A 13,711-nucleotide genomic window follows, 5' to 3' on the forward strand; every position below is an offset into this window, starting at 1 on the left:
TGAGACACACACACTGTCCTAAAAATTCTTCTGTCCAGATGTCTGAGATCATGACACACACAAGCTCTGCTTCCCTCTACTTAGGAAATGTAGCTAAGTAGTCAAATATTTAAAACCAAACCAACCCATAGCTAAAATCAGATACTAATTCTTCACCTTTGTTTAAATGATAAAGGAGTAAAAGAATATTTAATATTAATTAACTCATGTGCAGTGCTAATAATGTCAATAATACCTACCAATTATTGAGCGCTTCCTACATGCCATGTTCCTGTAATCCTTTTTTAAAAAAAGCCTATAAAAGTCATTTTTAAGTCACAGCTGAGGAAACTGAGATATGGTGAAGATAGAAAACTCTGCCCTTCTCCTGGGTCATACAGCAAAAGAGCAACAGAGTTGGGATTTGAACTCAGGTTTGCCTTTAAAGTCTGTGCTGTAAATTAGCACACTTTATCGCCTCACCATAAATAACCTATTTTCTCACTGAAATGCTTTGAACTAAAACTAGGAAGATTCAATTTTTAGCTATTAGCAGCAAACATTCAGGAAATAAGAAAAAAATGGCCTTTGGTAACAGGCTGACGCGCTTTCCCTGGGGTCAACCACCACAGACTGGACAAACTTCCTCTAAAAATATCTCTGCTTCTTGTATCATGCCACTAAACACCAATTCAGTGGCCTAAAAATCCTTGTATCAGGTATCTGAGATCATGACACGTACAAACTTTGTTTTCCCCTACTTATGCATCTTAGCTCTATGTTGAAATATTTAAAATTAAACCAACCAGTAACTAAAATCAGACATGAATTCTTCACTGGTGTTTAAATGCTAAAGGTGTAGAAGAATATTTAATATTAAATTATTTAATTCACATAAAAAATGAAACACCATGTCACTAAAAACACCCAAGAAACACCATTCTGCTCCACTCAGAAAAGTCAAGAATTCTAATCTTGTTCTGCAGATTAACTGGTAGTACTGGAAACCTGATTCTGCCAAGACACAAATCCACTGTAGACTGAGTGCATATGCCCACCATAGTCAGTCTGTATGACCCATTCAGGGACCCAGTACAGTGTGTATCCTTGATCATGTACTTGGTCCTAGTTTAGAAAAGTATAAAGTCAATTAGAAATTCATTAAAAAAAAAATCCCAAAGTAGATCAGAAATTTGCCAAAACCAAACTCTCAGAAACCATTTTAAAAGAAAAAACAGTTCCTAGTGTGTTCTCCTAAATCACTTCATTCCTCTCAGGTCAGATTTTTAGAAAAATAAAATCCTAAAAAGACTAGCACTGATTACATTAATAAGTCTGGTTCAAATTTCATTCCTTACTGCAAAATTATACATCTAACCAGCAGACATCTTCTAATACAAAATTCAGTATTTTAGAGTCATTGAAGATACTGGAGCACCAAAAGACATCAGATCAGGAAAATAAATCAAGGCAAAAAGAAATGGACTGTTTACACCACCAAGATATGCCATATCTTCTCAGTAAATTATCTTTCTAGTCTACCCCAAGGTGTCAGCTTCAAATGAAGTTCAACACTCATTAAGTCAAACTATATACTAGTGAAGTAGCTCAGTTGTGTCCGACTCTACAGACTGGTGGACTGTAGCCTACCAGGCTCCTCCCTCCATGGGATTCTCTAAGGAAGAATACTGGAGTGGGTTGCCATTTCCTTCTCCAAAACTATATATTAGGCACTGTGAAAGGTATAAAGCTGAAACAAAACATACTAATACCTCCTGAAGATTTTATAATTTAATGAGATAGACTACACGTACATTAAAAAAATCTCTGCATACGATGCTTTTCTTCATCTAACACTACTAAAAAGGTGTTGAAAAAGTTAAAGATTTCTAAGATTCAAATGCGTATCAAACAGATCTCGCTTATTGTGCCAAGGAATCAAAGAGCATTATTTGCTTTTTCCTTTCTGCTCATAAAGGCCCTGGCAATCACCACAACTTTGTTTTCCTTAGTGTCTTACGTTGGCTTATTTTCTTTTCTCTCTTCATATAATAAGATATATCTTTGGGTGATTTCCTGTTCTGCTCTTAGTTTTTTCTGCTGCTATTGCTGGGGGGCCCTTCCCAACCTATGGCAGTATGCTTCCTGTTTGCTGGAGAGACCCTCCAGTTTCATCTCTGTGCCTTTTTATCAGAGATCTGGAAACAATCACTGAGTGGATCTGTGCAGAGGGAGACTGGCTCTGAAAACTTCCAACCTAACTATTCAAAATTAATTACCTTCATGAGGTCTACCTTCAGAGACACTTATCAGGAAAGTAAAAGACAGCCCTTATGATTGCCCCTCATGATTCCAAGTCCTCCAATCCCATTGTTACTATCTTTGAGTACAGAAAACAGTAGTAAGACAGACTTTGGATTGAAAGCAAAAGAAACAACGCTAAAAAATATGGCAGATTTTAATGTATGAAAGTGCTACGTGAAGGCCCGCGGTGGGTGTTGACAAGATGTGATTTCTGCCCGGTACTCTGAATGTCAAAGTGAAGAAATTCAATGAAGCGTGGGGTAAATGGTGGGAGTAACTATGACTCTCTAAATGCCTCATCATCTAATTAGCGATGCGCATGAATGGATGAATGACGGGATGGGGAATACATGTAAATCCATGGCTGATTCATGTCAATGTACAACAAAAACCACTACAATATTGTAAAGTAATTAGCCTCCAACTAATAAAAATAAATGGAAAAAAAAAGTGCTAGCAACAGATGATTAATGGGGAGTCAATGGCATTAACATTAGGACGAAATTATCAACATTTTGCACCTGCTGAAATGAAGGTCTTTATGAGCACCCTATAGAGACTCTCCTTGGTAGTCACATGTGTCTGAATAGTTAGAGTTTACCTTGATTTTATTAATCCTTGTCTCTGAAATTTAAAATGTGCTTTTAATTTTTATCTCCTGAATTTTGGTAGATGATACCGGTCTTGTAAAGCCAATCAACATCATCTATCTATCTATCTATCTACATATATATACACATCAGTTTCTCCTGGAGGAAAAAACCCACCATAAAATAGGGGCTAGAGAGTACATCTATCTATCTATCTATCTACATATATATACACATCAGTTTCTCCTGGAGGAAAAAACCCACCATAAAATAGGGGCTAGAGAGTAACCAAAGCCTACCTGACCAGATTAATCATAAACCTAGACCACTGAAACTGAATTTTCTTCAAACACTTCCTGCCTTTTGTTTCAACAGAACTACACCTTCAAGGTTAACTGCAGTCTCCCTGAGCAACAGACCAGCCCACCCAGACTGGAAGTCACTCATTCCTAATCTAAAGCTCTTTATTTAGTTATCTGTACTGCTTCACTTGAAAGCATGCTGTTATAGACAGTCCAACAATACACACTGCATTCCTACAACGACAACTCTGTAGATATACAACACGCTCAATTCACTGTGAAATACTAAAAGGCGATTTTTTCATCAAATTTCAGGAAGAAATAGGATGGAAAGCAAAAATGAAACGCAACTCAAACCTAAAAAAAAAAAACAAAAATCCTCAGAGGTTGGGTTCTCCTTCAAAGAATAAAGGTACAAAGCGGGGTGGGGAAGGTTACTATTTCTCCTCCCCCAGAGTCAAAAAGTCCCGAAGCAGAGAACTCTCGACACTGCCCGCCCCCCTCCCCCCCCGCCCCAGCTCGAGAACAGAGCATCTAGGGGAAGGCTCAGGATCAGAGAGTGGGGGATGGGAGGAACCCAAGTTGGGGAAGGCCGATTCGTCCGTAGATCTGGCTGTCTAGGTTGGGTCTTTGATTTTTGCATCGTCCCATCTCTCTTCTTTTTGAAAACACTGATTTTTATCTTATGGATGAAATTACCTTTGGTCCCTCCCTTGCGAGCAAGGACAGGTGTTGGAAGAGATGTCTGGCCTCCTAGGGGTACAAAATGGGGGTGGGGGCAGCAGTCTAAAGAATGGGAACCTGTACGCCTTCTCGCAAGGTTGAGGGGCTAGGTGAGGGACCTTTTAAATGAGGGGTATCAGGAAATCAGCCCCTTCTGGGAAGCTGGGCTTGACGGGGGACAATAAGTAGCTGCGAGCACCCTCGAAGGATGAGGAGCCGCCTCCTCAGGGAATACCGGGAGGTAGAGGAGACGGCCCCGCCCCCTCAGGGGATGGGCGCGAGTGGCAGTTGGGACGGTGGCGGGAGGACACCGGTGGTTCTACCCCTGTTTTTCTTTAGAGAACCTGGCCTCCCATTCGCCGCCAAACCCCAGCGCCAGCGGCTCCTACCTTTTCCCGGCGCTCAAGGTTCCTCTCCCTGCCGCCTCCACCACCCTCTCCATCCACAGCCCCTCGAGGCCCCGCCCCTCAACAGCCAGGCGGGGGCACTGGCATTCGGCAGAGCCAATGGCCTTCTCGCCTCTCCAGCCCCGCCACCAATCCGCGCCGGCTGGAGGAGGGGCTTCTCCAATGTCATTTAGGCTCCTCCCGGGGCCCCAAGATCCCTTTTGTTTGGGGAGAGCCAAGCTGGGATTGAGCTCGCGTCACTTCCGGGAGGAAGCGCAGTTCTCCTGCCCGGGCTCGGGGGTGGGCTTGCGCCCCTCCGGGCCCGGATTCTGCAAATTTCCACCTTCTATGGGCTTTCTGGAACAGATGGTGGCGAGTGCTTCGTGTGTACCCTCGTGGTACGGGAAGCTTAGGAATGGGTTTCGGGGGTCCTGACTGATTGGGCGCATTAACGTTTCATCCAAAATGTTAATAAATGAAGTGCGCTCTGGTGTTTAGAAAACCTGTTGTCGAAAACCTGGTAACGTGGCTTGCTTGCTCCCCGCCCCTCCGTTTTTTTGGCGGGGGCGGGAGCGGGTGACAAAGCGTGTGCTAGAGACAAGGGAGCAAAGATGAAAAACCCAGAGACCCCTCTTTTCACATTATATTTGGAAGAGAATAGTAGCTTCTGGAGCCCCTGGAACCCCTGGAGTGGGGACTCCGGGTAGCTTTCCAACCCGACTTCCTTCCTAGGTAGAAATCGAATGAATAAAATTTCTGTGTGTCAATGTCTTTTACGCTGTTTTCCAAATGAGAATTTTTGTGTGTTTGGCCCCATTGTACTGTAGCTGCCGCAGCACTGCTGGGACAAAGGACAGTAGAGGATGCAAGGAATGTCTGTCCCTCGTGAACACAGGAATGCAGATCTCGCTGGTGGCAGCAAGCCCTTGTTTAGTCGCTAAGTCATGTCCGACTCTTTTGCGACTCCATGGGCCCGCCAGGCTTTTTTGTCCATGGACTTTTCCAGGCAAAAATTCTGGAGTGGGTTGCCATTTCCTTCTCCAAGGCATCTTCCTGATCCAGAGATGGAACCCGCATCTCCTGCATTGCAGGTGGATTCTTTACCGCTGAGCCACCTGGGAAGCCCCCCAGCAAGCCCTCCAGCACCAAATAACCCAGAGAAGGGAGAGGGCACATCCCTTCCTGAGGTCAAAGTTCTGGATTTCTTTTCCCAGTTCACAGGTTCCAGTTCAACTGGTTAAAAGAACAATAATCACACTGTTTTAAATAAAATATAATACATGCTTACAATTGTTTATAATGCATAATATGAATTAATTTCAATATATTATTTCTAATATTAACAATTATTATTAAGCAAGGCAATACTGGGGGCTCCTACTCACCTAGGCAGACTGTCTCAAGACAGATCTAGCTCTGTCCTCATGCAGTTTGCAGCCAGGTGGAGGGATGTAGTAAGTCTGCAAACATAGGGAAGTTCGAAAGAAGTAAACCAGTGTTAACATCATTTTGTTGTGTAAGTGCTCAGTCAGGTCTGACGCTTTTCCAACTGCATGGATTGTAGCCCACTGGGCTCCTTTGTCCATGGGATTTTCCTGGCAAGAATGCTGGATTGGGTTGCCATTTCCTCCTCCAGGGGATCTTCCCGACCCAATGATCAAACCCATGTCTCCTGCATTGGCAGGTGGATTCTTTACCACTGAGCCACCTGGGAAGCCCTATTTATGCCATTCAGTTCAGTCGCTCAGTTGTGTCCCACTCTTTGTGACCCCATGGACTGCAGCATGCCAGGCTTCCCTGTCCATCACCAACTCCTGGAGCTTCTCAAACACATGTCCATTGAGTTGGTGATGCCATCCAACCATCTCATCTGTCGTCCCCTTTCCCAGGCTTCACTCTTTCCCAGCATCAGGGTCTTTTCAAATGAGTCAGTTCTTTTCATCAGGTGGCCAAAGTATCGGAGTTTCAGCATCAGCATCAGTCCTGCCAATGAATATTCAGGACTGATTTCCTTTAGGATGGACTGGTTTGATCTTGCAGTCCAAAGGACTCTCAAGAGTCTTCTCCAACACCACAGTTCAAAAGCATCAATTCTTTGGCGCTCAGCTTTCTTTATAGTCCAACTCTCACATCCATACGTGACTACTGGAAAAAAACATAGCTTTGACTAGATGGACCTTTGTTGGGAAAGTGATGTTTCTGCTTTTTAATATGCTGTCTAGGTTGCCATTCCTGCCAGTTATTTTCATATAATGATATTTAATCTTCACTCAAGAGACATGAATTTGATTCCTGGGTTGGGAAGATCCCCCAGAGAAGGGAACAACTACCCACTCCAGTATTCTTGCCTGGAGAATTTCATGGACAGAGAAGCCTGGTGAGCTACAGTCCATGGGGTTGCAAAGAGTTGGGCACAACTGAGCAGGCACGCACACACATGCACCAAATGTAAAATCTTTCCTAACCTGTAAGATAGACTATTGGTGCCTATTTACAGAGAAGAGAGAAATTAAGAGAAAGCAAGTAAAGCCATAGTAAATGGAAAACAAAGAACTTCCAACAAGGATGTGGATTCCAACTCTGTGCTATATTCTGCTCCTTGTACACTCGGCTCTCAGGAGGAGGGCCGGTTCAGAGAGTGGGTCTGGATGACTTCAAACCAGCATTAGAAACAGAAATGGGCTCCATGTCTCCCTCTATCGACTGCTGGCTTGAGAATGTCCTCTGTATGTATATATGAAGGACCAGAGGACTGTACTGAAGGACTCAACAGCAGCTCAGGTGCTTCTGAAGTAACAAATAGGAAATACAGAACTTCAGAAAGACATCATTTCCTGAGTTCTGAAAGGCAAGATGAAGGGCCAGGGACATCGTAGGTGTTCAACAAATACTGACTTCACTTGAAAAAAAAATGTCTGGAATGGTTAAAAACACAGAGTTTAAGTGCTGGACTAGGTCCACGAATTTGAAAAATTCCATTTCCTCCTCCGCCCTTTTGCCCTGCCTTATGGGTGTGCAATGAGGAAGTGCCTCATTGCCCGACAGTGAGGCAGATGTAGGAGAACAGGCTATTTTCTGCTGGCTTCTGAGTCACTCTAAGAGTTGTCCCAGTGAATCAGCTCACCCCTCCTCCCCTCCTTCCCTTTGTTAACTCACCACTACCCATTCTACTCCCAGGCTGACCTGGCACCTACTTCCTTCATAGCAACTGGCGGCTCCCCAGATTTTCTGAGCTCCTGCTGACTTTCCTCAGTGAGTGTGGGAGGACCCAGCAAGAATGAGATCATCCCTGCCTTGTAGGATTGAGTCCTGAGGGTATTCAGATTGTTATCCTTTTAATTCATCACCCCTGGAGCTAGTGCATGGCCAGAGCCTGTGAATTTGAAGTTCAGTGATTCTTCAAATGGATAAAATGTGTAAATAAATTTAGAGTCAGGCACACAAGTGTACAAAGAGGTAGAAAGTGGGTTTGTAATAATTTCCTAAAGTTGCGTAACACAACATACCATTTTTATATCTATTATTGTATCAACTTGCCAGTAGTATTTATTAAAAGCCTACTATGTGTCAGGTAACAGTTTAGTAAGAAGCACTAAAGATTATAGTGTGTGTTAATTTTTCTCCAAATGAGTAAACTTCCTAGGTTGGTGTACCGTGAATGTTTATTGCTGGTTTGGGGGAGGCAATGATAGAGTAAAAGAGGGCGAAACTGGAAATTTAAAAGAAAAATTTGTGACTTCTGGTGGAGTTCTCTGTCACAAACTGTAGTTTCTTAGGGCTGCTGTAACAAACTGACCTTAAAGAGGGTGATTTAAAATAACAGAGATGTATTCTCTCTCAGTCAGGAGGCTAGGAGTCTGAAATTAAGGTTTTGACAAGGTTGGTTCCTTGGTGAGGGGTGTTGGTGAGAGTGGGCTTATGGAGGGTCACACTGCTCTCCTAGCTTATGAGGCTTCCTGGCAATCCTTGGCTTGTAGCTGAATTGCGTTATTCTCTGCCTCTATCTTCACATGGCATTTCCCCCTCTGTGACTTAATGTCTTTATATGTCTTCTCCTTTTCTTCTAAGGATAACAGTCATACTGGATTTAGAACTCATCCTAATCTAGGATCCTAACCTCATTTTAGCTCATTATATCTGCAAATATCTCATTTCAAAGAAAGTTCACATTCTGAGGATTTTGGGGGGCAGGGATGAGAAACATTCAAAGATGTATGCAAAACTACTTCACAAAGTAACACCCCCCACTTAACTCCATTTAGCTTCATTGGTAATAGCATGAAATTAGCGACCTAATTCCTAAAGATCGCTTCAGTTCTATAATTATATGATAATTATATATGCTAGAAGCATTTCTCAAGCCTTTACTATATGGCAGGCACTATGAAATTGCTTCAGAGTACATCTCATTTAACCCTTAAAAGAATTCCAGGAGTGAGATGTGAATATTCCTATTTTACAGATAAGGAAATTGAGGCACAAAGAGGTTCATGGTCATGGAATTCATAAGAGATGAACATGGAATATTTACTCAGATCTGACTCCCAAGTCCACCCTCATAATTACTATGCTCTATCATCTCTCCATCATACTAGATGGGTTAGGAACACAGGGAATGCAATGAATATTTTACAATTTGATTTTTGGAATACTTGGAGCTGAATAGCAATCTTCTGGGGAAGGCAAGAGAGAAGAGAACAGTGGGTGGCAGATGAAAACTTAGTAGGGAAGAGGCAAGATATTGGCACTTACCTGAGCCTTCGTTTCCTCATTTCTTAAATGGAATCATAGTTCCTTCAAGTGGTTGTGACTATCCAAGTGAGATGATGGGCATGAAAGTATTTGGTAAATTCTATGAGGGATGGTAAACTATTTGGAGATCTTGCTCAAGCTCTTTCTCCTCTCTGGGCCCCAAGCCCTGCAGCTGAACATCTAAGGGTTGGTTGACCATCTGGGGCTCTATAAGACTCCTTCTAGCTGTGACCCACTGAGACTGACTAAGATGCTGGGTGAGCTAGATGTAAAAGTTGGAGTGACTGGGAAAAGTGACCTGGCTTGTCTCTTCCTACCTGCTGGCTCCTTATGAGCCCCCATCTGGCTTCTCCAGGAGGGGATCCTGAGGTTGCAGTATAGAAGCCTGAGAGAGCTCTTTCTGCCGGGACCAGGCTTAAGTGGGAAGGGTGGTGTGCTGTCTCCACGACTCCCTACATTTTCTCCCATTACTTGTTCCCACAAAGGCCTTTCTGAGTAGTCCTTAAGGTTCTCTTCCACCTAGGATCGCCCGACCGACTAGAGCACAGAAGCTGATAAGTTTCTGGGCGTGGCTCTCACTGTGTTCTCGATCTCATTGCTCCCCCTCGTGCCGAGCGGCGAGTCCTGCAGGTGTCGGCTTCCCTCTTGGCCGTCCCCGCGCACTCCGCGCAGCGCCTCGCTCGACGGTTTTTCCTTCCAAGGGTGTGGGCTGAGGAGCGCAGCAGGTGGGGGGCTCCAAGGGCCAGCAGTCGGGAAAAACCCCCTTCAGGGGCAGATTCTTCTGGTTTTTAGCTAAGTGCGAGAGCCAGGAAACTCTTACCTTGGACTTCACAGAGGGAGGTTGGGAAAGAAAAAGAAATCTAACATTGTGGGTCTCCTATGTACCAGGTGCTTCACATATATTACATGTAATATAATGTAATCCTTACACAGATAATCCATCTATTCCTTTGTGGTCATTTTAGGAGATAATTATTATTACTTCTCATGTTTCACGTGAAAGCAAGTTCACGGACTACCTTAGTGGTCCAGAGGTTAAGAATCCACCTTCCAACATGGGGACGCAGGTTTGATCCCTGGTCAGGGAACCAAGAGCCCACACACATGACGTGGGGCAACTAAGCCCATGCCATAACTACGGAGTCTGGGCGCCGCAACAAAAGAGCCCGTGTGCTGCAACTAAGACCCGACACAGACAAAAATAAATTCATCTTAAAAAAGAGAAAGAAAGCAAGTTCAGGGAGGTTACGTGTCTTACCAAAGGTCACGTAACAATATGATGATAATGACATCGACCGGTTATTTAGTGCCTACTTCACACCAGGCACATTATTTCTTTTCATCCTCCCAGCAAATCTTAAAAAAAAAAAAATAATCATGATAACTTATTGATGAGATCACTGAGATTTAGGTAGTTTAAGAAAGGGGTCACTGAGGAGCTTGCCTGAGATCAAAGAGTAGGTCCTCTGGTCTTCAACGCCAGCTGTTTCCATCCCACCATTGCCTCATGGAGCTGTGGGTGGTGGAGGTGATCTGAGCCCAGCACCGCGTGATTCACTGTTCTTTCCATTACTGGCACTGCCTCAGCCCTTCCCCAGGACCAGGAAACTAGGGCCATGTGGTGTTTTTGGATCTCCAGATCCATAGATAGGCTCCTGACATAGGATGGTAATGAAAAAATCCAAGGCCGTAGGCCGCTGGATCCTAGGACAGTTTGCTTGGAGAGACACATAACAGGGCTGCTCCCTGGGAACCACACAACAGTATTGCTGTTAGGGGCCTTGGGAAGAGCGCCCAGAGGACCCCGAGTCCTGTCTCCCTCATCCTCTGTGGAATTCACATGTTCCCCTAAAGCTGATGGGCCTGGAAGGGGTACACACAGCTCCCTGAGGGGTGAAAAGGGAAGGTAAATGGGGTACAGTCTAGCCCGGCTGGAAAATTCCTGGAAATAGATGAGAAAAATCATGGAGTTCCCAAGTCACCCAGCAAAGTTCCCAAAGATTTGAGTCAATTTAAACCCCTCCCCAGTGTTCTTGCCTGGAGAATCCCAGGGACGGGGGAGCCTGGTGGGCTGCCATCTATGGGGTCGCACAGACTTGGACATGACTGAAGCGATTTAGCAGCAGCAGCAGCTTCACCCCCAAAATACAGATTAGTCATAGGTCCCTGGAAGAATACTTTATGTCCCTTTGGATAAATCTCAAGTTTTCATTTTCATTCTAATCTTTGAAATTATTAAATTATAATCGAGAAGCACATACCTGGTGATGAGCTGATGTTATGTATGATGAGATTCATGTTTTGGCTGCTATTTCCAAGTGTTCATGCAGACTTATGGTGGGCAGGGGGCAGGAGCTATCAACTGGCTACTGTTTTTTATTGGGAAGTTGACTTATTTCATTAACGGTTAACTTTCCCCCTCCTCTCCCAACCGCTCCCTTTTCTGTCTCCCTTGCTGTTTCTCCTCTGCCCCAGGTAACTTCTTCCCTAATAGTCTGGGGCCAGACCCCCTTCTGTCTCTTCTGGCTCCTTAGACAAAGCACTGGGCTGAGTAGCCTTGCCAGAGGGACTGAAGCTGGCTAGAAGGCTGGTCTTCCTTTCCTCCTTGTTCCCCCTTCTTCCTCACACATGGCCTGACATTAAGCAGTAAATAATTTCTGTGCTACGCTATAAACAGAGCTTCGGCTCAGCCGGGCTTCTCTCTGGTTTCAATCTGATGAAAGCCAACTACACATTCCCTTTCGTCTGTTATTTCAGCTGAGGCACCACAGAGTTGGCTGAATGGGTTCTTGTTGCTTACAAAAGGGAGAAATATGTGTAGGAAAAGTAATGACCTGGTTATGGCTGCACCATCATTTCTAGGCAATTTCCTAGAGGAGCCCTTTGGGGGAAACTGGTGCTAGAAACTTCTATGCCCTGATTTCTTGCTTCATGACGTCTGCTGGTCCCTGGCAGGGTCTAGTCTGCCCTGACAAAAGTGACCAGGAGACCCAGGGTACCTGCCCCATTGGGAGGAGTCTGTACATTTCTCATCTCCTTTTCTTTTTGCCACCCTGCCTTCCTCTTGTCCCCCCTTTGTTTCTAAAACTATCCTTGAGTACCTGTTATCATTACCACAAGAAATAACACACAATTCCAGACCTCAGGGTACTCACAGTCTTAAGGGGAGGTAGATTTGTATAACTAGTTGACTCAAGTTCTCCTTCTTTCTGTTGCCACACGTTCCAAATAAAATAACTCAACCCACTGTATTACATCATAATCAGGACTCCTCCAGATGTAAAGGACAGAAGTTCCATCCAAACTAGCAAAGGTAGTTTTTATTGGCTCATGTGATAAAAACATCCAGAATTAGACTGCCTTCATGTGAGGCTTGATCTGGCTCCTCAAAAGCGTTACCAGAACCAGGCTGCTCTCTTGGGAGTGTTCAACTTTACTTTTGTAGAGTTGGTTCTGTTTTCAGACATGCTTTTTTCCTCAACTGGCAATAAACATAGGAGTTACAGCTTCATATCCAGTCATATTCAATAGGAAAGAGCATCTCCTTTGTCCTCAGAAGTCTGAGAAAAGTCCCACTCTGTCTTCTTGGTTCTGCTTAGACCATGTATTCAACTCTGAATCCAATCATTGTGGGCAGGGCATGTGCTGCTTTGGTTGGCTAGATGTGCTCTGTATAGAACCATGCATTAAGTGTAGGGGAAAGCTATAACCACAGGTGAAAATGCATTCATTCATCCATTTATTACCAAAAAAAATGGGGATGAATATTTCAGAAGCAAATAGTGTTTATTACACATTTGAGCATTTGTCTCGCATTTGCTCTTGGGACCTCTTGAGCTGCAGCTGATTCTCTAACCTTGGCCTGGACTTTCCTTGCTGCTGATTATTGTCAGAAAGTCTGGAATGACTGTCCTTTGTTGTCCAAAGCATTACTAACAAAAGATTGTTGTGTGCAGCAGCTGTTCACTGAGGATCTGGGGGCCTTGTATGGTATGGGCAGTGTTAAAAAGGTTTTTAAAGATTTGAGGTTCTCAGATTTGAAGGTGTATCAGAAATACCTGAGGGTCTTGATAAATCACAGATTGCTGGGCCCTAACTCAGGAGTGTCAACAAAAATATACACTGGCTCTGGTATGCCAGGTGCTAAGGTTACAATGATGGCCAAGCTACCTGCTGTAAAATTCTTCTTTGTTATGCAGAGTGATTTAATTACTTACTGCAAGCCTTTCTCATCTCAGTTCTATCCAGGGGACCCTCAATTTTCATAGTCAGATAAGCCCATGAAGATATTTTCTCTAACAGAAGAATCTATTTGTACTGTCCTTGGAGGTCAACTGATTCAAACTGCAGCAGCTTCTGTGATAATATTTCATTTATTTTCCTACTGCTTAGGCAAATAGGGAATGTTGTGAGTGAAGTATGATGCTTGAGGTACTAACTAGGTGTAGCTTTCAAAGGCACAAAAGGGAGTAGAACCTTCCACAAGGAACAGCTGCTTGACTCCTGGGTAGCATTGTGGAAAGTGAGTAACTTGAGAGCCAGACGTACTAGCTGTGTGACCTGGGCATGTCATTAACTACTTTGAGTTTCAAATCTCTTATTATAAATTGAGAAATAATATTGTGTTTCACAGGGTTGTAGTAAAGAAGAAGCCAGATAACGGGAGTTTTATGGA

General features: G+C 43.9%; 1 protein-coding gene across 1 annotated transcript in view; it reads right to left on the reverse strand.

Annotated features, from left to right (window-relative positions):
- Positions 1-4,365, reverse strand: part of CTTNBP2NL (CTTNBP2 N-terminal like) — a 50,382-nt gene extending 46,017 nt beyond the window's left edge. The window contains exon 1 of the mRNA XM_061121149.1: positions 4,288-4,365. The gene's annotated coding sequence lies outside the window, so the exon portion shown is untranslated. The remainder of the gene's footprint in view (positions 1-4,287) is intronic.
- Between the last annotated feature and the right edge of the window lie 9,346 nt (positions 4,366-13,711).

The sequence above is a fragment of the Dama dama genome, chromosome 20, assembly GCF_033118175.1.
Source record: "Dama dama isolate Ldn47 chromosome 20, ASM3311817v1, whole genome shotgun sequence".
Classification (NCBI taxonomy): domain Eukaryota; kingdom Metazoa; phylum Chordata; class Mammalia; order Artiodactyla; family Cervidae; genus Dama; species Dama dama.